The sequence below is a fragment of the Miniopterus natalensis genome, chromosome 9, assembly GCF_054644295.1.
Source record: "Miniopterus natalensis isolate mMinNat1 chromosome 9, mMinNat1.hap1, whole genome shotgun sequence".
Lineage (NCBI taxonomy): Eukaryota > Metazoa > Chordata > Mammalia > Chiroptera > Miniopteridae > Miniopterus > Miniopterus natalensis.
The window spans coordinates 43,722,499-43,746,968 of NC_142089.1; the positions used below are offsets into that span (position 1 = coordinate 43,722,499).

The 24,470-nt window shown below is 37.1% G+C and overlaps 1 pseudogene; it reads right to left on the reverse strand.

Annotated features, from left to right (window-relative positions):
* The window catches only part of LOC107540089 (3-oxoacyl-[acyl-carrier-protein] reductase pseudogene), a 44,496-nt pseudogene extending 21,373 nt beyond the window's left edge, over nucleotides 1-23,123 (reverse strand).
* Between the last annotated feature and the right edge of the window lie 1,347 nt (nucleotides 23,124-24,470).

Sequence of the window (24,470 nt, forward strand, 5' to 3'; positions counted from 1 at the left end):
TATACAATGCTGGTCTGAGATTTGGACCACAATCAAAAGCTCCGTGGTGAGGTTAATACCCTGTATAGACTAGACAGATAGCAATTTATTCATTCTCCTTGGTAGCATTTGTTCCACCCACTCCCTCCCGTGTTGGTTTCCTTGAGATTGCTACAGAAGTCAGGGAAGACACACATGTATAGCTTTGAGAAATGGTTTGCTCGATTTTTTCTACTTGTATGAACTATATTTATCTAAACCAAAACTTGGCTTGAAAAGGTATTTGTATTATGGCTAGGTCTATTTGTTTACATTTCTATAATTTATTCAGTATATGTTAATTACTTTTTTAATGTGAAAATATTTTGACATTGCTTTCCCTCACTTCTTTGACTTCTTGAATAATTTGATCATGAGACTGGCTCTAACTCACATCTGCTCTCTGGGCTTCCAGCCTTTTATTTAATGTATACATCCTTCAGTATTGGTGCTGGAATCTTAAAACATTTTTAGCAAATTGGAATATTTTTATGGAGGTAACTTTAGTAAGAGTCATTTTTGATGGTTAATTCTGAATACTCACTGCATCTGGATATTCAAAAAAGATACACATTTAGACTAATCAAATTTAGGATTATCTGTGTTCCAAGAGCCCAACAAGATACTTAGTTTTGAGCTGAGACAGGTCAGTTAACAAAATTGGATCTACCTGACCCTCTCAGAAGCTATGTAATGTGTTTTATCTGTTGCCAAAGGATTATAAAAAAATGTAATTTTTCTTTATATGAATGGAAGTACCATGTGAATTCAGAGATAACATTTCTTAACTGTTCATCACTCTTAGAATCTACCTAAGAAACATGAGGAAGAAGACATGTACTTGTGAACTTGAGAAATGGATTTTGGAGAGTTTCATCTCCTTAATCTAATGCATTTACAAGCTTTGTAAAATCAAATGCCAAAACCTAGATGGTGCCCACCCTTAGAGATGAGTCCCTTTTCTCGTCATTACCTAATATATACATCATGTCCCTTACCACCTTTCTTTTCTGACAAAGCATCATTCTAATGGGCCATTTAAATGATTGACAGAGAAGATGAACATGTAGTGCAGAAAGGCTCCTGTTGACTAATCACTTTCCCACACAGTTGATAAATCTTTATGGTTTTTTGAGCTGGTATCTCTGAAACATCTTATTAACAGTTACTATTAGGAAATGTTCACAGGTACAGTGGGAATATGTATTATGCTTCTTGCTGTTACCAGCTTGATATCTGATGTATTAAAAATTTAGGAAAAAATGTGGAACTGCAGTGCAGATTTTTCTCAGGGTATGTTAAAGCAGCCTTTGCTATAGCTGTGAGATTTTTAAAAGTATTTTCCAAGACATCTATCTTGCACAGACAACACCATTTTAAATTGGACTCATTAAATCATTTGTTGTCACAGCCAACAGCCTTGTGGAGGCTAGTTAACAAATGAAAAATGAGCCTTTCTAACTTGTTTACTTTATATGGATGCTTCTTTTATTTTAGTTTTTTTTTTTCCTCCCTCTGGTAGCACACTGACTTAGGGGATCTCGTTACAGTGCTGCCTGAAAAAAATAAAAAATGTGAAGGCTGGAAATACTATAGATGTTCAAGTTTACATAAGATACTGGCGAAGAGGTTCCCACTGAGTGATACCCAGGCCTATCTTCTAGTTCAAGAAAGGGAACTAATTAAAACTTCATTCACTTTGTTGAAAAGGTAACAGAAAATCACTTGAGAAACAAAATTCTTGGCACAGAAAGAAAAAAAAAGATGATCCTAAATTCATGTCTGAATTTTCCTTCCAGCCCCTAGTCTTCCAGCTGAAGAGTGTTCCCAATATAGGCTAAAGTATCTTTGTGTATCTTTGTTCATTTACTCCTTCCTTCCTTCCTTCCTTCCTTCCTTCCTTCCTTCCTTCCTTCCTTCCTTCCTTCCTTCCTTCCTTCCTTCCTTCCTTCCTTCCTTCCTTCCTTCCTTCCTTCCTTCCTTCCGATTTTCATTAATCTGCTTTCAAATGTCACAGTGAATGGAAGCCACCCTTTACAAGTTTGTTGGCAGGTGGAGTTTTTCTTTTTCTATTTGATATCAATTAATCTTTACTTAATTTGTTTATAAATATTCTCTTTCTGTTGTAGGTCAATATTTTTGGATTTTTGTCATACTCTTGCTTTCTTAGCTATGATCTAGAAAAACGTTTACTTTTTCAAAATTCAGGAATTTTTTTCTTTTTTGAAAATTTCCTTACTCTTATTTATTTCCTAATATCTTTCATTGAATGTGTTGGCAAGTCTTAAGTGAAGTGGAATGGTATTTTCTGATTAGTAATGCTGTGTGTCTCAGAGTTTGCAACAGGAAAATGTTAATGATGAAAAAGAACTTTAGAAATAGGTAGATCAAGGTTTGAATCTCACTTCTACCAATTTTCTTATACATGGGTGGGCAAAAGTAATTTACTTTCAGCTGTAATACAAATACATGATACAATAATTAATAAATAATACAAGAATAAACTGTTGCATACTCACAACTGTAAAGCTACTTTTGTCCACCCATTATGGAAAATGGAGATGATAAACTCTTCAGGAATTAGATTGAAGATAAAATAAAGCATACATAAAGTTCCTTGCACATAGTAGACAATAGATTTCCCATCTATCCAGAAAACTAAAAAAAATAAACAAATAAAAACTATTATTTTGAATTGTCAAGTAGTATCTAATTTCCTGCCTAGTATCTAACACTGGTCCCTTTTAGCTCCTTAACTTTCTCCTATTTGAAGAGTGATTAGAATTAGATTCAGGTGAATTTTATGAAAATATTTATATTTTAAAAAGCGTTCAAATCAATTCTCACTTAGGTTTTTGAGGTAATTGATGTTGAGAATTGGAGTAATATTTGCAACCAAACTCAATTTAGGATTATCTACAGTTCCATTAATACAACACATATTTTCTTTTCCAGCTTATTAATAACAACATTAAATAAGCACAAACATCACAGCAACCCTCAAAATAGTATTTAGGACATTTCTACAATTTAATTTATTCCTGTTCACCATTGCTCTACTCTGTGGTCTGCTGGTCAGTTTGCTTTGTAGAATATTATAGCATAAAGAATATTTGAAGTAATTTCTCAAGTTATTGTACTTTCTTCAAAGTTCCCATTAACTCCTATATTCTATATTCTACATTCAATATTCTATTAATTTAGTAGCTCCCCCATTTATCCAAAATTTTATCTTCCCTTACTTTATTTTCTGTTTCCCTGGTTTCCCAGTTTGAGTTAGATGTATCTCATTTGTAGTCTCGTGTTTACGCAGTAAATTCGTACTGAATGCCTAATGTGTGTCAGGCATTCTTAGCACAGAGGAGAAAGCAATGAATAAAACATAGTCTCCTGACTTCTTAGAAGTTACACTTTACTGGAGGGTAGAGAAAGGCCAATGATCATTATGTAAGCCAGGGGTGGGGAATGTCCAGCCCTTGGGCCCTATATGGCCCTCAAAATCATTTGGTCTGGCCTTGCCAAGGCAACTGCAGACAGGACTCAAAATTCAACAAATCTAGAAGCCTTTTTCATAGCTTATTTTTATGATCTGTGAATGATGTTATAAATATCCAAATGGCCCTTGGCAGAAAAAAGATTCCCCAACCCTGAGTCATTGTAAGCAAATAGACAATATGATTTAAAATAGTGATGTATGCTATGGAGAAAATAAAATATGACAACGGGATAAGGCAATCATTTCAGCCAAGATGGTCAGAGAAGGCTTTTGAGTAGAGGTGAGACCTAAATGATGAGAAAGTACGAATGTTATAGGCAGAAGAACAGCAACTTGAAAGGCCCTGAGCTAGGAATGGGTTTGGCATCTCTGAGGCATGAAATGAAGGCCAGTGTGGCTGGGGTGAGGTAGGCAAGTTTGGAACATAGTAGGATCTGATATTGAAGAGCTAAGTAGGAGTCAGGTTATGTAAAGTCTAATTGGGTATAGAAAGGTGTTTAGATTTATTTATTTTTTCTAAAGGCGATGAAAAGACTTGGAGGTTTTTAAGCAGCAGAGTAGATTGATCTGATTTACGTTTTCAGAAGATCATTTTGGCTGTTGAATGGAGAACAGAGTGGAGATGGTGAAGCTGTAAGAGTTGAGGCAAGAGGACTAGTTAGGAGGCTATCGCAATAGTTGAAGTGAGAAATAGTTGTGACTTGGATTTGGGTTTTAAATAATGGAGCTAGGAGAAATGGTCAGATTTTGGGGGACAGTACCAATAGAAGTTGAAAGGTTGGATGTGGGAAGTGAAAAAAAATGGCATCTTGTTAGATTTAGCACTTGAAAGATTGAAACCTACATAGTGATTGTTGTTCAGTATTTAGTCAGTCCTTTATATCACTTTATGCTCTCCTAAATAGCCTGGCAGCTCCTTGAAAATGGTGACCATTCTTATTTATATTTGGATCACCAGTAAGTATTTGTGGAATGAGTGGAAGACATGGAGATAACTCTAAAATTATTTGACTTGATAGAATAATAGCTGTTGTGTTAAAAAACATTTATAGGGCATGTGGTATGATATAAGAATAAAGGATGTAACTTCTTGGAACACACTTTATAGAATTATATGATTCACCAGATTTATATAAGCAAGTTTATAGTCTAGAAATAAATGGGAATGTTTACAGGTGAAAAGCAAGTGTAAAACATACATATGGATAGATATCATAGATATCTACTTATTTGAATGTTTAAAAGCTCAAAAATAAATAAGATGCAGGTCTTTAATTGCTTAAAAGAAAATATAACTACCTTAAATCTTAAGCTTTTATTTGCAATATTAGAGAGACATCTCTATTAATTAGAACACTTTGGATACAAATGACTTCACAAGCCCAAAGGTCTTAGGTAGAGAGAATACCGACTCCTGTAACAAAAATCCAGGATAAGACCTTGCTTGCAAAATGGCTTGCACAGGGTTTAACTGATGTTACCAGGGGTTCCTTTCCCTTCTTTTACAGCTTTGTTATTTACTCTTGCTTCAACTTTTTTCTCAAATGATTACAGCATGGAAGCATCAATTCGAGGAATCACATCATCCGATTTTCAGTGAGACAGGGAGAGCTTCAACAGTGAAATGAATGTCTCCAACCTGGCTCAGTTTGGATCATGTGTCCAACCCTAAATAATCTGTGTGGCATAAGGGGAGTAGCTCTTCAACAGAATTTGGGGTACTATTGGGAAGGAAGAATAGAAAATGTCAAATCCACCAATTTTTAAGCATGTGTATCTGCTTTTAATACATTAATAAAATAGATTATATTTTGAGGTGCACTTGACTTTCAGCTTCAAGAATACAAGAACCAGCCCTGGCAGGGTAGCTCAGTTGGTTAGAGCGTCGTCCCGATATACCAAGGTTGTGGGTTTGATCCCTGATCAGGTCACATACAAGAATCAACCAATGAATGCATAAATATGTGGAACAACAAATTGATCTTTCTTCCTTTCTTTCTTTCTTTCTTTCTTTCTTCTTCTTTCTTTCTTTCTTTCTTTCTTTCTTTCTTTCTTTCTTTCTTTCTTTCTTTCTTTCTCTTTCTTTCTTTCTTTCTTTCTTTCTTTCTTTCTTTCTTTCTTCTTTTCTTTCTTTCTTTCTTTCTTTCTTTCTTTCTTTTCTTTCTTCTCTTTCTTTCTTTCTTTCTTTCTTTCTTTCTTTCTTTCTTTCTTTCTTTCTTTCTTTCTTTCTTTCTTTCTTTCTTTCTTTCTTTCTTTCTTTCTTTCTTTCTTTCTTTCTTTCTTTCTTCTTTCCTTCTTTCCTTCTTTCTTTCTTTCTTTCTTTCTTTCTTCTTTCTTCTTTCTTTCTTTCTTCTTTCTTTCTTTCTTTCTTTCTTTCTTTCTTTCTTTCTTTCTTTCTTTCTTTCTTTCTTTTCTTCCTTCCTTCCTTCCTTCCTTCCTTCCTTCCTTCCTTCCTTCCTTCCTTCCTTCCTTCCTTCCTTCCTTCCTTCCTTCCTCCCTCCTCCCTCCCTCCCTCCCTCCCTCCCTCCCTCCCTCCCTTCCTTCCTTCCTTCCTTCCTTCCTTCCTTCCTTCCTTCCTTCCTTCCTTCCTTCTTTCCCTCCTTCCTTCCTTTCTCTCTTTCTCTTTCTTCTTTCTCTCTCCTCTCCCTTTCTAAAATCAATCAATAAAAAAATATATAAAAATTTTTGATTATTCCTGTGTCCCCAGGGCTTAACTAATGTAGGTACTCTGTAATACTTGTTGAATGAATGAGTAAACACAAGACATGGCTTAACCTTATAGAAATCTTTGCTGGACTTCTCTATCCACCTGTGTGATAAAGCAAAATAAGAATTTCTATGCATGTGTATAAATAGTTTGGAAAAATTATTTATAGTTTACCAAAATAATGTAAAGATTAAATTGCTAGATTCAATTAATTACAGTGTCCTGTAAAGGATTTACAAAGAGAGATTTTGGCCTGCGTTTTAACATTTGGTTTCTTTTTGATCTCTCTCACCTTTTGAGTATAAAATAAACGCCGTATTTCCTATGGCATTTCAGATAACTGAACTTGATAATTCTGGCAGTGCTGCTTTGCTCTTTCAAGACATTCAGCAGCAAGCACATGTGTGTCTGACTAAATGTCACTGTGCTTAAGGTTTCTGTAATTTGGATTTGGAAGCTGGCAAAAGGAGAGGGAAGACAGAACTTTTTAGTTTCTTATTAACCTGTCCCATGATGTTTCTTTGTTCATTTGATTCTAACGATTCCAACAGGAGTTGAAACAAAAGCTGGAGGATTGGCCTACCACGGGTTAATTACTTAGTGCAAGGGCTACTTCTTGAGTCTGATGGTGGGGAATGGGTCAGAAAAGACTAATTAGATAAGCTTCAAGTTCTAGGGAAATGCTAGTGGAACAGGTGAAAATAAACTGGTGATAATTGAGGGGCTAATTATCTCCCACCTAGCAACTGGCCACCAGGTGTTCTGTAGCACATAAAAGAGGGGACTGGCAGAGCAACAGAGGCTGTATTGTTTAGAGAAAGAAGGAGATCTGGGGGGGGGGGGGCGGGACGCAAAAATAACCCCAAACACCAGAGGATTTAAAATCCATAAAACGGCGTTTCTTATATTTTTCACTTGTTCTTTCCTGCTTCATTGGATAGAAACTGGTCCAAGGATATGTGCTGGTGTTTCATGTATTTCTTTTTAAAGAACATGTGTCCCTTTTAGTCTATATAATCATGATTTTTTAGTGTTGGGTATACATATTCTTGTATCTTTGTAATTATCAATTATAATCCTGTCATTTAACAGTCTATATGCTGCATTTATTAGATAGAAAGTTTATTGGCATTTAGAAAGGCCAGGATTAACAACAGAATGGAAACCAAGGAGTCTGAATTGTTATGAACACTGGTTTCATATTGACCAAACTTTCTCTTAGTCATGCTGTAGCAGAATATGAATTCTTAGACTATTTCTAGTGGTATCAAGATATCTTATAATGGATCCTTCAACTCTTTTACTGTCTTAATTTGTCATTTAAAAAAAGTCAGCATTCAGAATTCAGTAGCTAAATAGGACTATCCTTGATGTAATATTAACATAAGTCAATTGAGAGAGTGAATACATGGGGTTAATGATGACCATTAAAGTAATATAATATCTCATTCATAAATATTTCTACAATCTAGAGAACATGGCAAAGGCAGGAAATCTTTTAAAATGGCAAAGTTGAAAAGTAGACTGTCAGAAGAGTTAAGCTGAGGCATTTGAAACTCTTATCTTGTGCTGTCCTTGTCATGAGCAGGCTCATTTTGTGTAGAGTAGAGACACCTCTGGAGCAGGCAGTTTCCCGTGAAGCTGAGACATCTGTCCTACCAGGCCCCTCAGCGCTCCGCTCGGATGAAGCTCCCAGCAGCGACGCTGTGCTGGCCTAGGACAGCTATGCTGCAGGCTAAATGGCTGCTTTCAGGCTCAGGGTTGTTTTGCTGCTTCCTCTTGCTTTGCTATTGCCCTTGGGCAGCAGAGCAATTTAAGAGCGACTTTGGAACTGGAATGGAATCGTAGCTCTACCACTGACTAGGTCTGTGGCTTTAAGAGACCTTACATTCACTGACTTTTGCTTGTTCTCACCTGTAAAATAGAAGTAATGATTATTGCCTTGCAGACAACTTGTAAGGATGAAATAAAATGGAAAATGTTTTGGGTGTTTTTTTGTATCATTAAGGTCTAAACAGAAAAATGAAGCTACCGTGTAGTGTATAAATACCAACAGTATCATGGAATCACTGAAAAGCTAACCAAGGAATGGTTAGGCAACTAAGGGGTTGGTCACAGCAGGACACAAGTCCCACTCCGGTGCTGAGAGGACGGGGGGGGGGGGTGGACAGTGCTACCAGAACTCAGCGATGGCCCTGAGCTTGGCAGGCCAGAATTGCAGCCGACTGGTCTCCATGGAGGACACATTGACGGGGATGCTCTCGGAAACAGAGAGGAGAAATACCCTGCTCCTCCTTTACTCTGTACCCCGTTCTCCATCCCTTGCCTCCCATCAGCTCCACACAGCCAGAAGCCACCAGGCTTGGGAGGCAGCTCGGGAAACGCAGCAGCCCATGGCCTCAACTCCCCTGAGATCCAGAGAGGACAGGAGAAAGGCAGAGAACGGCCCAGACAGTGATAGTCCAAGGGCTTGTACCCATGACGTTTCCTAATACATGGTTAATACTTAATTGAGGTATCAATGGATCTGTATCTTTTCTTTCCCTGGGGTCCAGGGGTCTTGCAGCTCTCTTTCCTCACCCTTACTCCCCTACCCTGACCTTTTTAAAGGTCCCTGGAGCCTGGAGAGGGCAGAGAAGAAACTTCAGCCTCTGCCTAGGGGCTGTATTCTCTCTAGTGCTTCTGCCTTTCAATATTACTGACCTCTTAGGGATTCATCTCTTTTCCTCCATTTCTCTGAGAGAAAATAATTTATCCTTTAGATGAAAACAAAGAATGAGGACTTTGTAAAGACCTCTCACCTCTTTCCCCTCAGGGGAACCTTCCAGATTCCCAATTTGTCATCCTAAATCCAGGGAACTTGATTTACTTTAAAAGCACACATACAAATCACTTAATCACATTAGGTGCTAGAAAGCCCTACTATAACTGACTTTGATGAATGTTACTCTTCAGAACAATGTCCACGCCTGATTAAAGGAAGAGCAATTTTTAAATAGCTGCTAAAAAGTTGAGAAACTTGGCTACATTTATTTTAGAGTTCCGAACAGGCTGGTGTATCTGACTTCCCTACCCTCAGTGGGGCATCGTAACTGAGAGCGTCGCAGGGGGTAAGAGAATGGGGGCGACGCAAGAACACGCAGCCTTCCAGGTAAGCCTGGATGTGGTGGAGGCGTCAAGAGAGGACGATGGGAGCCCAAAGGGACCAAAGCGCATCCCCTTGCTGGTCTTGATGTGTGTGATGATCTTGAATAAAGCAATATTGAATTATTGCCAGCATCTGCTGGCAAAGGAGGCTGGATACCTTCTTAAAGATTCTGAGCAACAACAACAAAAATAAAGTCTCGACTTAGTAAGAAGTAAGCCTCAGTTATGTGAATAATTATCTACTTTGGCTTTCTTTTATACCATTCAAATGAGGTATTACTATATAGCAAAGCCTGCTTTTTCTTTTAAGTAAGCTGCCCCACGTAGAACCATCAAAGGTTTATCACTTTTTAAAGGTCCATTGAAGAACCAGATAACATTTGTATTGTAAAATAGATTACTTTTTCATCTTTCTGTGTTTAATATGTATGTAGAAATTAGACCTTAAAGATCAGAGGAAGACTACAATCGCCTTTCTCTCCATTGTTGTGCAAGTGCTCATCTAAGAAATCCCCATACTTAGAACTAGGCATTTGGAGAGGCGTCTGTGGAGTAGGGAGTCATGGGGATAAAAGGTTAAAGATAAGAGAGTTCTGAGTGTGGATATTAATCCACCGGAGAAGCTGTCAGCAGCATAATTAGAAGCATAAGCTGCGTAGGGACCATTCAGAATACAGCTGCTAAACTACAGTCTACGACAATTTAGAAAATCCATCTTTTTTAGTCTCAAAATAAAAGCTTTTCCCACATCAAGGACTGCCTGGAGAATATGTCTTCCGTAAACTCTGCATGAAGACCTATTTGAGATTACTGAAAGAAGAACACAACATATTTCTGTGGGGACACATTTCCAAATTAGAATAGCTTTTCTTCTACAGTGCTCCATCTTGTTAACTCTTCAGTGGTTTGAAGTTCTTGATTCTGTATGGCTCATGTGTTCTACTTTTTGAAAAGATGCTTAGCAAAAATCTAAAATATTTTGGAGGAAGAGTCAACAATGGTTTGATTCAGTCAGCTCCAATAGCCTCCAATTCCCAAGAGAAAGGATAGGCAAATAAATCAGATGAGTACAACACGAAAACACCTAGACAGGCCAAAAGATCTATTACCGAGAAAGCCAGCCCATGTCAGGGTAGAGGGAACGGTGACAGAGAGGTGATAATAGATGCTAAGCCAAAGCAGTAAATTTTATAAACACTGTAAGATTTCAGGAGAAAGCTTTATGTTCCCATTAGTTAAGTGTTATTATTGTTGTTTGCAAGTAATAAAAATCCACTGAAGCTAGTGAGACAAAATAATTTATCGTGATATTAATATTTGGTTATTTTTCTTTAACTTCTTTCTTTCCTTGTTCCAAATAGATAGCCAGGCTGTTTTGATTTCATATTATCTTCAGGGTCATTTGCTAGACCTAAATTAGAAACTGCTCGAAAGCAACACTCCTTCCCATCTTTTCTGAAAGCCTAAGCTTCTTGAAGACATTCTGAAAGGAGGAGAAGAATGGAATGTGGTGAGGGGAGGGCAGAGCAAGGGCTCATTTACGGCTAGAGGTGTGGGTTCTGTTGGTGGCCGGTGGCATCAGAAGAGGCAAAACCTCAGAAGCGATGGAATTGTGGTCATTGACGGAGCCTAGACACAAGATCCTCCAGCTTCACTAAAGTGTCATACAACCTACGCTCAGCACGAAAGTAGCTGAGCCTCCAAATCCCAAGAAACCCTAAGGACTGAGATAATGTGTCTCAGGAGTAACTCGTCATGACTGTGACCAATTACTGAAGGAGACTTTCAGAGCCATTGATGTTGCCCAAGATGCTAGAACTATTATATAATACTCCGGGTGGATGTGAGAGTAGGAGCAATAACAAATGAGATAAAATTCCAGCCAGCATAGTAGGATGTGAGCTGGGAGATGGACTTAAGTAGATTTAGAGATAGAAATAAAAATTAAAAATCTATATATCTTATTGATTTCAGAGAGAGACAGGGAGAGGGAGAGACAGAAACATCAATGATGAAAAAGTCATCGATGGGCTGCCTCCTGCACGCCGCCTGCTGGGGATCCAGCCCGCAACCCGGGCCTGTGCCCTGACCCGGAATGGAACTGTCATCTGGATCAGAGGCCGATGCTCAACCGCTGAGCCAGGCCAGCCAGGCTAGAAATAAAATTTGATTTTGTTTTTTTATCTTCACCTGAAGATATTTTTTCCATTGCTTTTCAGAGAGAGTGGAGGAGAGAGAGAGAGAGGAAAGAAAAACATAGCTGTGAAAGAGACACAATGATTGGCTGCCTCCTGCATGTGCTCCAACCAGGGCTGGGGATCCAGCCCGCATCCGAGCTGCATGCCCTTGGCTGGAATCAAACCCAGGACCTTCCCGTCAGCAGGCCAGTGCTCTAACCACTGAGCCGACCTGCTAGGGCAAAATTTGATTGTTTTCATAGTTTACTGACTAAGAAGATTTAGATTCACTATACTGAGGTAGAAATGAAAACTCTATCATAAGGATAAAATGATACTCCTTTCCTTGCTAAATACACCTCATTCTACCACCCTCCTTCCTTCGTTACTGTAGTCCAGCCATGAGGATTGGTCGCCAACCTACCATTCTCCTTTATGCCTAAGTATCTTTGTACTTAAACTTCTTTTTGTCTGAAACATGCTCCTCCAAATATTTGTCTCACTAGCTTCTTCTCACTTTTAGGTCTTACTTTAAATGTGATTTCCTAGAAGAGGTTATCCCTGATCACACTAATAAAAGGAGTCTTCTCTCGCACCCACTTCTATGACAAAGCACTTTTTATTTATTTATTATTTATTTGAGAGAGAGAGAGGAAGGAAGAGAGAGACATTAGTTTGTTGTTCCTTATTTATGCATAACCATGGAAAACTCGAATCATATTAAGTTACTAGCCATCTTTCTGTGTCCTGTCTTCTGTAGTATTGTTGGCATTTCTTACTCACGATTGTCTTTTATGCATTTTTTCATTTTGATTTTATACAGTTTTTTTTTCTTCCTTTGCAATCATTTCAGTAGTGTTCCATGATGGTGTGGGCTAAATGTGCAAGCTCAATGTTTCATGCCTAACTTAAAGTCTGCTACGTTACTTTAAGCTTTGTGTAATATGACTTTAGCTGCTAAACCCTGGAGAATTTATTATTAATTGTGCAAAACTTCCATTCTTAGTACATCAATACATATATTTTTAAAATTAATTATGTAAGAAGGGGTATTATCCAGGAAATTATAAATAGTATAACTGACACTGGCTCTTGTTGCTGTGGATCTGGTAAAATTTTTACATACAAACCTGGGTTAATATATAACAAAATGATATCAGATTACATAATAACATTTACATCATTAAAAAAGATATTTGGCTCAATGTCACTTTCAGTTTCAGTTCTCATCACTTGCCTAGACAAACCTTGCATGCAGTATAACAGAATTATCAGCTTACTGTTCTCTTAACATGCTTCACACATTTCAGCCTTTGCACTTTTGTTTTGTGTGTTTCCTCCTCTTAGGATGATTCATTCTCACTTCTTATAATCCTTTTCATTTTTCAAAGCCAACCTCAAAAGCCACTTTTCCCAAGGCTCTTAACAAGATGCTCTGTCTCTCCTTTGAAATGGGTATTTGTACTTCTGGTCCTTTCTTGACTCTAGTCAAGTTGTCAGTGAACTTGGTTTATCTTTCTTACTAGACTATAGTAGTTTAGAAAACAGAGAAAGTACTAGTCAATTCTTCATGAGTGCCTTTACATTTATTAAGAGCTCAATAAAATTTGTTGATTTTAATTCAACTCCCAAGTCACAGTAACTCTTAGTTGATAAGTGTTGGGAAGTATGAACTTATTTAAATACTAGTCTCTACAAAATAGAAAGCTATCTGTTGTTAATATCATTATGCATCCCCTGACAAATTAAAACTCAAACCAAAACATTGTACATCCAAAAACCATACTTAATTTTCTTATTGCATAGGTAACCTGGGTATTTGTTTCCATTTTTTGCATTTTTAAAAATTAGAGCAGTATGTTAAAAACTGATTACATAGACTCATAAGGAAAGGTTTTAGGACAAATTTAATGTAGGCTTAAAGACTTGCCACTCTGTTAAGTTCAGGAGACCTAAGGAGTGTCTTTGTTTATTATTAGAATAGCAGAAAATGAAGAAGACATTTAAAAGATATTTCTGCTGAAGCAAAATTGGGAGCAGAGATCAGTAGTTTAAGAAGGGAAGAGAGCAGAACTAAGCAGATAATACATGGAGCAGTTTCCCCCCATGAGGTTTTGAGTATAGAGAAGTGGCATTACCAATGTACTAAAAGCCATTCAGGGAATCAGGAAGCTTCAGTGCATTGATCTGTGCACAGAATTGGATATTCAGAGGTGTGAAGATAGGCCACCCTCAATAATCTCAAAGGAGTTTGACTTCCTCAAAAGCCACACACATTTCAATATAGCAAATAGTATACGTTTTCAACATTGTGCAGTATTACTGAGTGATAGCTAATGATTTCTTCATTTTATTTTTTCCATGACTATGTCATCAGGGACAAAAATAAAGCAAATTTTCTTTTTCTGCATACTGTACGCACCACCAAGTAGTGGCATGTCATAAGAAAATGAAAATATAGGAGGAGGACACAGGACTAGGCATTTTTACAAATTAAGCAAAAGAAGTAGCTAACAGGCCAGTACTTTGTCACATTATAGGTAGTAATAAATATCTGTTAAATAAATAGGAGATTAATGCCTCAAACCTGGTCACTGAGGACTAAGTATTATTTGATAATTTTAAGCTGATATGAAAGGAGTAGCAAAAACCAATCAAAATATCTTTTTCTATACTGTGACAGCAAATCATGCTCCCTACATCAACCCACAATGCGTTAGAACAGGTTGTAATATAGAATAACCCATAGTTCCTCATTATGCGTAGGGGAGCCTAGTACATGATTGCTGAAGTCTTGCTCAGAACCCAAAGCCAATTAGTAGAAAAGCTAGGACTAGAATTCCAGCCTCCTTTTTTGGTTCACTTATCATGCTTTTCCTACTCACCACACTGCCAAAAACAAGCCAGGATTACTGAGCAATAGATACAACAGCTATTCATTTACCAAAAATGTGCTTTGAAGCCTTAATTTTTTTTATCAGGGCAATTTATATAATTCTCCACTTATCTTTGTGTACAACGGTATTTTTCTCCAGCTAGAAGGAATAAGTCATAACCATATGCTTTCATTCACTTGACCAACATTTACTGTATTCCTACTATGCGTTGGTCTCAGAAAAATCTATTGTTTCAGTTCATTGTTGATATTCTTGACAATGATGAGTTTTGGATACAAGAGGTGCATATATATGTTTTAAGGGGAAATGAGCTTTACAGAGCACATGACTCTATTTTACTTAAGATCCTTGCATTTGGTACCCAACCTGTTTTATTCTTGGCTATAGCCAATTCCTTTAACTTCAGGTAGTCATTTGTAAGCCAATGCCCTTAATTCCAGAACTACAGAGAATACGGATGGATCATCGCACTTTAGTCTTTTACCTGGTAAGTGTATAGCAGAGTCATTTATTATGGACAGGGCTACAGGGAAACAGAACTGGTCTATTATTACAGATGAGATTTTCTTTTTTTTTAAAGGAGTATAGTACTAAACATAATGTTATATGAAAGTAAAGTTATCTTAATAGCTATTTAACTCTCTTCCTGGAACTTGGTTGTTGGGTGGTAGAAAGGAGCTTTTTGAGGGCATTTGTGGTGGATTTCTTTTTATAGCTTTCATGATTATTAGGCAAAAGTTGGTCATGAGAACAGTAAAACCATGTCTTTTGCTTTCTGAGCAGGTAGGTCTCTGTAAGCAATTTAATATGGTTCACAGAGAGAGGGTATAGTAGCTAGTCCATGTTAAGCCTAAACAAACTGCAGTAGAAATTGAAATGGTTGTTCCTGGCTCAATTCATGCCACTGGATTAAACTGAAATATTACCTATGTCATGTAGGGATATTGAAGAGAGTTGTAATTCTGTTGGTTTCAACTAGGTACTGCCAGCAGTAACTGCTATATGAAAAACAGTGAAAACACATTTCCTGAAGAATTATTAGTAAAAGGTGAAACTTCAACAAGGAGTGCAATTCCAAATAGTAATAAAATAAAGAATCAAAAATTATTTACTATCTAGAAGAGTAAAATTATGAAAAGCTGTCATCAGTGAAATTACCCTCCTCATAGAATTACAGAACTGTTTAGATTTCTTTTACTACTTCTGTTGAATAAGCTGAGTTCACATTGTTTCAAGAGACACACATGTTATATTATTTATTTCCATAAGTGGTAAAATTCCAGCATCATAAATAACTTTTCCTACAGCTTGTATGGTTTTATTTAGTGTGTACATATTAATGCTTTAAATTACATTTCTATAGCACATTTGATGAGCATACTAATAAACTCACAGCCGCTTTGATGACCTTGAGACTGAACCCCAGTCTCTCACCTACAGAATTTTAAAAATACAGACATAGAGGAGGCACAGGGAGGATACATAAATAATTGTGGATTCAAAGCATGTGTTTATCTCTGGGAGTATTTGCTCCCCAAATGCTATTAATATTTAAATATACCTCTCTGAAAGCAGCCATTCTCTAATACTAACTCTTACAACTAACCTAAAATTATGTAGATGCCAATCTTTCAGTTGTACCCATTAACTGTGCTAGTCTCCATAATAGTAATTGTCAATTTGGCAATCCCTTTAATCACCAAAGCACTTTGCAAATATTAACTGGGAAATCTCACACAACTCCTCTGAGATGTAGTTACCTTCCTTTTCAGAAAAGGAACAACTAAAGCATGAGAGTCTTGTCCTCTAACTACAAAGTAGAGTGAGGGACAAGATTGGGATTAAAATTCTGGGACTACTACCAGCAACTACTAAAACCAACAATCTTGCATTAGCAAAGCCATTTTGGATTTTGATTCCCTAATGAGGAGTGGAATATAAAGACATGATGTTATTAAAGACTATTTTGTTAAGTGTATGCATACTTTGCTTCTGCCATGTAGGTTTATTTTTCCTTAATTCCTAAGAGTGAGGTTACAATAAAACATAATGAGTCTAACAAAAACCCTAAAGTAATGATAAGCTTTTTTTACATGATTGCAATCTAGAGTGATCCCAAAGCTCACTACTACTCAACCCTCAGAAAGTAGTTGAAAAGAATATCTTCCCTGAGAATATTACTATTGAGGACATTGGAGGAAAGGGTAATACAGATTTTGTGGTTACCAAATGAGCTAAGTATCATCCCTGATATTCCTCGTATGTTTTTTTAGCTCTAACAGTACCATAGTATTTTTTAAAAGCAGATAAAAAAGCACTTTTGGGATTTTTTTTTTTTCCTTTTTTCTTTTTACCATCTGCTGTTTTGAAGAAAAGTTAAAATAATAATACATATCTTTCAAATTATTTACATTCTACCAAATATATTTACATTCTACATCAAAATTTTTATAAAAATTAGATCAGTATATTTTTATTGTGATGGTAGTATATACTTATAAAATGGTAAGATAGAAATATCAGAAAACACAGAAAATCTATCAATCAGAATAACAATGCAGGAAGAAGACAGAAGAAAAGACAGAGATGACTAATATTCTGGGCAATTACTAATGTGCTCTATTTTTTATAAAATTCTAAACCATAAATTAACTGAATGTTTCAGACCTAGAAGGATAGAAGGAGATATTACCTTTTAATATAATGTCTTCATGTAATATTCTTAATACTCTAAGACCACTTTTTTTTTCCCACATGTTAACATCACTAAAATTGAGATGTATCTTATAATCGAAAGTATCTTTTTTTTTAAATATCTTTATTGATTTCAGAGAGAGGAAAGGAGAGGGAGGGAGGGAGAGAGAGAGACAGAAACATCAATGATGAGAGAGTCATTGATCGAGCCTGCAACCCGGGCATGTGCCCTGACCGGGAATCAAACCCCGATCACTTGGATCCTAGGTCGATGCTCAACTGCTGAGCCATGCCCGGCTGGGCGAAAGTATCTTATTATTGCTTTTGGCTGATATTTCCAATTTTCCCATAGATATTCATCTTTGGAATTCATAAATGAAAAATCACAATTTTTGGGAAATTTTAGGAACTGCCTTATCTTATTCTGCATTTTTCATAACATACTATGTGTTTTAAATAATAGTGACCATAATAATAAACAATGAATTATTTTTCTATGATAGGATTATACTGAAGGTTTCAGAGGTTTCCTATTTAAACAGAATAGAAAATACATGGTTTATTGACATCATGAATCAATATATTGCAATAATCCATAAATCTCTACCTGATGTAGACATTTCATAATAAGACACATTTATGAAGCTAAGTAAAAATCATTTAAGATATAGAAAGATTACACTAAATATTTGATATTTAAATTATTCTTAAAGTAAAATTTTAAAACATAGGACATTAATTGCCCCATTTGATATCTTCATCTTTGTTTTTAAACAAATATTCCAGATGTAAAATAATTTCATTTTGCACTGATGTTGATTTGATTGAATTAGGAGTATGTCCAAAGCAACCTCAATTTTGTCAAGTTTGTTCACATGAGCTCTTTAAAAAAGAGTGAAGATAATTTTTTTAGCCAGCCTTGATTTTGATGTTGAAGGCTTTAGTTTTCAGCACTTTTTCTTTGAATGCTGCCCCACCAATAATTTTGATGGCGCACAGATGTTATTGTGTGGGGAAAAAATGGACATCAAATGACTCTGAGTCAGAAAGGGATTCAGAAAAGTTGGAGTCTGAAAGTGAAGATCTTTCAGAAGGACTTTAACCACTTTAGATTGCTTACATTTTCTTTTTTATATGGGCATATAATAAAATAATAAAAAGTTATGCACGATTAAGTCTGAGAACTCATTCTACAGTATTAAAAAATTTTCAAAGTGATAAAGTATTTTCTCATAGTTTAATTGGTAGTGTTTTTACTTTCTTATTGGCACACAAAATAATACACCTTATAATCAGTGATATCTCAGATTTGAGAAAAAAGCAGAGATACAGGGACTGAGAGAGAATTAGATGATTTCCCAAACATATATGATGTTTTTACATATGTGCATACATGACATAAAACTGTATATGTATTTTAAATTGATTCTAAGATTTTTGAGGTCTACCCATATCGATACACATGGATCAAGTACATAAATTTAACTCCTAAATAGTATTACATCCCACATGATTTACCAAATCTCAACTGATGAGCTTTTCCAATGTTTCTGATTAGCATTGCCACAGTAAACATCTATATTAGTTAAGAAACATTAGTACCTCTGATTACAAATCCCCCAATATATCATGGCTTAAACATGATAGAGTTTATTCCTAGTCACATAAAGAACAAAATGCATATTGTTGATTGGTGGAGGCCTTCCTCCAAGTAGAAGGGCCCGGGTGTTTCCATGTTAAGATTGCACTGTTTTCATCATACAGCTTTCAAAAACTCTGCTCGTTTGCTTCAAGCCGGTGGGAGAGGAAAGAGCATGGGGAATCTGTGTGGCTGGCTGTTTTTTTATGAGGCAGGTCTGGACGTGCTGCACATTAAATCCTCACTTGTTATTGACTAGAGTTCAGTTGCAGGGTCACATCTAATGATAAGGAGGTGAGGAAACTGAGTGTAACTGTATGCCCAGGAAAATGAGGAAATAGGTTTAGTGAAGTGCTAGTCAGTCTCTGTCCCAATGTTCTTGGACGAATCTCCTCATGCCTACTTATGAGGGTCTATACAGGGCATGCACCTACAGGTGGAACTGTTGAATCTTAGTGAACAGATCTGCAACTTATTTAGATGTCAGTCACTGGGTAAGTGTGCAACTATTCTCCTTGTCAGCTCTTGAGCTTATCAGCTTTTACAATTTTTACCAATTTTATAATGGTGACACAATATCTAACCATGGTTCTAATTAGTATTCCCTTGATTGATAGGAATGTTGAGGATCTTTTTCTGATTATTGGTTACTCAAGTGGCTTCTATAGATTCCCTGTTTTTATCTTTTGCTCACTCTTCTTTTATTATTGATTTTCATTTTTTCTTTTATATACTCTAGATAATAATCCTTTGATGGTAAGTTCCACTTCAAACATATTCTCCCAGTTGTGGCTTATATTTTTGTTTTGTTTATGTCTCTTGATATATAGAAATTAATTTTAATGTATTTAAGTTCATCCTTTCCTCTATCTTTTGTGCTTTTTTGTTTTGTTTAAAAAATTCTTTCTTCTCTGATATTATGAGCATATTTGCCTACGTGTTCTTTTAAATGTTTAAAGCTTTTTTAACATTTAGCTTTTTTAATATTTAGCTTTTAAGTCAACATAAAATTTATTTTTATATAAGCATAAGACAGTTATCTAATTTTTCCATATGTATATCCAGTTGTCTCAGCACCACTTATTGGATTATCTTTTTTCCCCAAACTAATCAGTAATTATATTCTATAACATGATTTCCCATATGTACGAGTTTTTTTCTACATTCTGTTCCATTGAACCTACCATGTAGCTTTTAATATTTTTCACAGAATTACATACTGATGTACATGCATCCTTAAAATGGAGTTTTTGTTATTTTTTAATAACAATGAGATATGATATAGATATTTGTCTTGCTCTTTTCATTTCACAACCCTTTTCTGGACATTTTTTCGAGTCACATTAATTCATTCTCTTGGATAGCTACCTAATAGTTTCTGGTATTAATATGGGATATTAAACTATTGACATGTTAATGGGAATTTATTTTATTTCAAAATGTTTAACTTCTGAAAATAATGCTGAACTAAACATTCTTGTATATATGGGCTAAAATCTGCTCCTTGCATCTCCCAATTGAAGGAGCACATCTGCATTATATGGTAGCTGAATGGAAAATTTTAGCATATTTTTACAGATTGTTTTCCAGAAAAACTGTTACAGCTCCCATCTTTATCAACTCTCCCCTCCTCTTCTCTTTATATGCCCAGCAATGGGTGTCATTGCTCTTTTGAGAGTTTGGCAGTCAGGTGCATGGAAGTTGTTATTATGCTTTGCATTTCCATGAATAATAATGAATTTTAGTGTATTGTCATATTTTTGACTATTTGTGATTGTATATTCATAGCAATTGTTGAATTGCCTTTTGGATTTTTGTCATTTTGAAGCAGTTCCTTTTATAGTATAGATATTAGCCTTTTCTGTCATCATCCCACATTATGAATTTTTCTAAATGTAACATAATTCTTTTGACTTTGCAGTATCTTTTCAACAATATTTTTACTTCTTTTTTTATTAAATGTATTAGGGTAACACTGTCAATAGGGTCATACAGGTTTCAAGTGTATAATTCTATGATACATGACTTGTATATTGCATTGTGTGCCCACCACCCAAAGTCAAATATTCTTCCTTCACCAGATATTTGGCCCCCTTTACCCTTTACTACCTCCTCACCCCCTTCCCTCCAGTAGTCAAATTTTTGTGACAATAATTTAAATGTGAATATAGTCACACTTATTTATTTTTTCTTATTAAGACAGTCATCTCTTTCAACATTATATGTGTTACTTCTTATAGGATGGCTATAATTTTAAAAAACAAGTGGAACAAGTGTTGGTGAGGGTGTGAAAAAGTTGGATCCCTCATACATTGCTGGCAAAAATGTAAAATGCTGTAGAAACTGTGGAAAACAGTTTGGTGGTTCCTCTAAATATTGAACATAAAATTACCATATGACCCAGCAACTCCACTCCTAGGCATATACTCAAAAGCATTGAAACAGTGACTCAAACAGATCCTTATATGCCAGTGGGCACTGCAGCATTAGTCACAATAACCAAAGGAATTATTCTGGGCCAGGAATGATTTGTTGACCGTTGCTTTAAGGTTCTGAGTTTTGTAGTCTTGCCTAAAACTTTCTTCACTGCCCGCAGTGGATAATCTACAGCCCATCACAGCAAATATTCCTAAAAATCCTGTATAGATGCCTCCTGTTTGCCAAAGTCACACTTCTTGTGGTAGCTGTTCAAACTTCACCTTTCCTTCCTACTCTTTCTCCCTCTGCCAGACCCTAAGCCCTTTTATTCCCATCAATGCACCTCCAAGTTACTTGTTTAGTGAAACTGTTTACTCTCGTATCATGTTTTCTTCCATTTTTATTTTACCCTTTATCTCTGATGGATAAAAGAGACCTACCTTAGAAAGCCAGGGACACGGGAAATGTCCATGATTATCACTTACCCAGCGCGCATTATTTACTCGCGCCAGCAATACTGCCGCTTGAGGCTCTAAGAAAATTCTTTAAAGCAATCTTGTGTATGAAAACGAAACCTTTTTGTAAAAGTAATGTTTCATACATACAGGAATAAACAGAATGCAGGACTGAGTCCCTCCCAGCTTGGAGGCAAGAAGAAACGACCACTAACTGATGTATCATAGTTAAATGCAACCACAAACCCAGAGCCTTTTCAGTGTGATTCAGCACTGCAAATACTTTCAACTCCATTCCATAGATACTGAGATTTAAACTGGGAGTTCACAGTGACAACTTCAGCAGAGCACTATTAGGTTACACACATCTGCACTTGTTCAGATAAACGTACGCACCAAACTCTGCAATTCCCTTTAGAGGGATAAGGGAGCCCATTAACCGAATCTCATCGCTGACCAGGATGGAGCTGGTTATCGTTTGTCAGGGGTAGTTTATAACATATCCCTTGGTACCGAGAGCTACTTGATGTGCTTGTGGTATCTCAGGCTGTGGAATACATTTTCCAGTCTAATATCCAAATAAAATGAAGAAAGATAAAATCAGGCTCTCCTTTCACCATTTTCTTTCCCTCTTAGCTTCCCCCATAAAATTTTAATCTGAAATTATTTTTTCAGAATATTTTCTAGCACAGAGATACAGATCAGGACATCAACCCCACAATGGTCAAGTCTGATTAATTTTGACCAAAATGACAGATGGAGAGAGAAAGAAGGAAAGAAGAACTGAGAAAGGGAGAGGAGAAAGGCGATAAGGCAGGCCTGAGGGAGGGAGGGAAGGGAGGGGAGGGGAAACAGTGAGGAGGGAGGGCTGGGGTGCAAGAAAAGAGATAGGAGAACCTACTTTAGAATAAGAGACAATTTCTCCTCAAATCTCCTGGATACAAAGGATAGAAGGAGCTGTCTTAGATACTGCCTGGCAGAAAAGAATTAAAAAATATTAAAGCTGCTGAAAGTGCTGTTTTATTGTCAGAGGAGCTGTTTCAATGTTAACAGCACTTTTGAATTTTAAATAGAGCTGTTTTGTCCCTAGTTCAGAAACTTTGCGAAAGGGATACATTTTGAAAGTTCAAACAGGAAAATACCTTAGAGATTGGGGTCTACAATTTTGAGGGCGGAATATAGCGTAATGATTTCATGTTACAGGCCGACTCTCATCACTTGCTCTCTGCAGAGAGCTGAGCAGAGAGGAAGCCCAGCGCCGCCTCTGGGTGTGATCCTGGCAAGAGGCGCCCCCAGATCATCCTCTGAGAAGGATTCTCTTGCCCTAGCTTCTGGAGAGCGGTCTGCTGACAGCCTCCCGCATTCAGCTGCTTGGGCGTCTGCCTCAGCTGCAGAGTCATTCTCACCAAGGTCACGCCCTTCCCAGGGCAGCCTGCATCCAGCGGGTGGCTGTGCTGAGATGAGGGTGCAGGCATTTTCGTCCTGGAGCAGCACAGCCCTGATGGTGTAGCCCTGGAGTTGGCGAGGGCGTCGCCTGGGGCTTTGTCAGGCCTGTATCACATTCCGTTTCTCCCTCTGCTTGATCCTGCTTCCTCCCACACCTTCCACAGTGTTCACCCCTGATCGATATCCTGTACCCACACTCCATCTGCCTCAGTGTCTGTTTCCAGACAGCCCAGCCTGCAACACTTGGTTCAGGAAATGAATGTTGTAATTGATTCGTGATGTCTGCCACGGGCCAGGGTAGGAACACTTTTTGCCAGGCCTCTACCGTTCTTGTTCTTTGAGCCTCAAACCATCAGGGCAGAATCATCAGTAACTTCCTGGGCCTGAGAGTTAACATCAAAGGGAATATTGGAATCGTATGGGGAAAACACCAGAAAGATTCAATTATTTATTCATAAAAGACTTATTGATATTAGCTCCTAGTGTGGTAGAATCTAGTAGTACATACTAACAGTGAAAACTTAATTTAATAGCTACTACCTGGGACCCCTTGAAAGGGGTGTGGAAGCCTAGAAGACAGAAAACTTTGCCGAGAGAAGTTGGGAAAAAGAAATGAGACATATTTTCCTATCATAGAAGAATGTGGGAGGGCTCCTCAAACAGGTGCACATACATAGGCGGCCAGTCAGGAAGCATGCGCGCTTGGTGAAGTGTAAGGTTGGGAAGCCTGCAGAGAGGATCAGGTGGTGAGGCAGAATATGAGACTAGAACATCTGCTTAATGCCAGTCGAGAAGGTCTTTTTTTGGTCTTGCTTGGGAATTTGGACTTTATCCAGCAGCCAGTGGGTACTTTTGGAGGGAAACTGTAATTATGTTATGTGTGTGTTAATGTCTTGAATAGATGTTAGGCTTTTCTTGTGTTGTTCTGGATTCTAATATTGTTGTCCTTTGGTTTCATTTAAACCTTTGTGGGCCCTTGATCCCCTAAAGAGGGCAAGTATTTCAGGGACTGCCAACTAAGGATGAGTAAAACATGGCCTGTGAATCAGATTTCTGGCTTAAGTTTCAGTTATCCCAGAGCTTTAGGGAAATTGTGTGTAATAGCGTGTGTCTGGACTGGACTGGAGGTATCTCCCTGGTGTGCCAGCAAGTGAAATTAGGAAACATCCTGTTGGAAATCTTCCAACTGCTCTGGGCAGACTGTCTCCTTCACTGGGATAGGATGCTTAGGGACACAAACAGATGTCCAGCCACATTCCCTGATTTGTCTGGGTCTCAGGAGCTCTATGAGAAAATCCATAAACTCATTCACACTTAGAGTTCATTACAGATACAGCTGATAGACCTAGAGAGGGGGTGGGAATTCAGGATGGTGG